The sequence below is a fragment of the Phytophthora infestans genome, genomic scaffold, assembly GCF_000142945.1.
Source record: "Phytophthora infestans T30-4 supercont1.163 genomic scaffold, whole genome shotgun sequence".
NCBI classification, from domain to species: Eukaryota; Oomycota; class Peronosporomycetes; order Peronosporales; family Peronosporaceae; genus Phytophthora; species Phytophthora infestans.
In genome coordinates, this window is record NW_003303596.1 from 132,601 (window position 1) to 133,314 (window position 714).

The window sequence follows — 714 nt, forward strand, 5'->3', positions numbered from 1 at the left end:
GTAAACATGTCAGCGACGGGCCTGTTGACGAGTTTAGTACAAGGTCCGTCCCTACCGTGCTTCGCGGTCTGCGCGACTCGTTTGAACGAACCCTCGGCGCTTGGTCCACGACGTTCCTTGGCCTGTTCTTCAGCTAAACGCATCCTCTCCGAGTATTCAAACCAACCTCCTTTAGGTTGAACGAACCCCCAGAGTGCGTTGTCAATCATACGCTGGTAGATCATCGGCGCGTTCTTTAACCCAAAGGGCATGCGTAACCACTCAAAATGTCCTAGTGCGCAGACGAACGCTGACACTTTACGCGCTCGCAAGGTCATCATGACCCGCCCAGAAGCCGCTTGCTGCATCCAGCGAGCAGAACCATAGGTAGCGCTCGAGATCTGTTAGCAGGTCGTCGACTAGCGGCATTGCATACTCCATGATCGCGGTGATAGCATTCACCATCTTGTAATCAATGCAGAGCCGGATGTCCAGCCCGTTCTTTTCCATCACAATCACGATCGGCGATGCCCCATGGACTGTCTGAAAAGACGATCAGTCCTGCACGCAATAAAGCGCGCAGCAGCTTGTACAGCTTGCCGAGAAATCGCAGCGGCACGCGCCGGGCACGCTGTTTAATTGGGGCGTGCCCTGTGTGTCGATATCGCATACCGCTCCGTAGGCTGGCGGTTTATTAAAACGACGCCCATGCTGCCGGTAAGTGGGAAAGGTTTT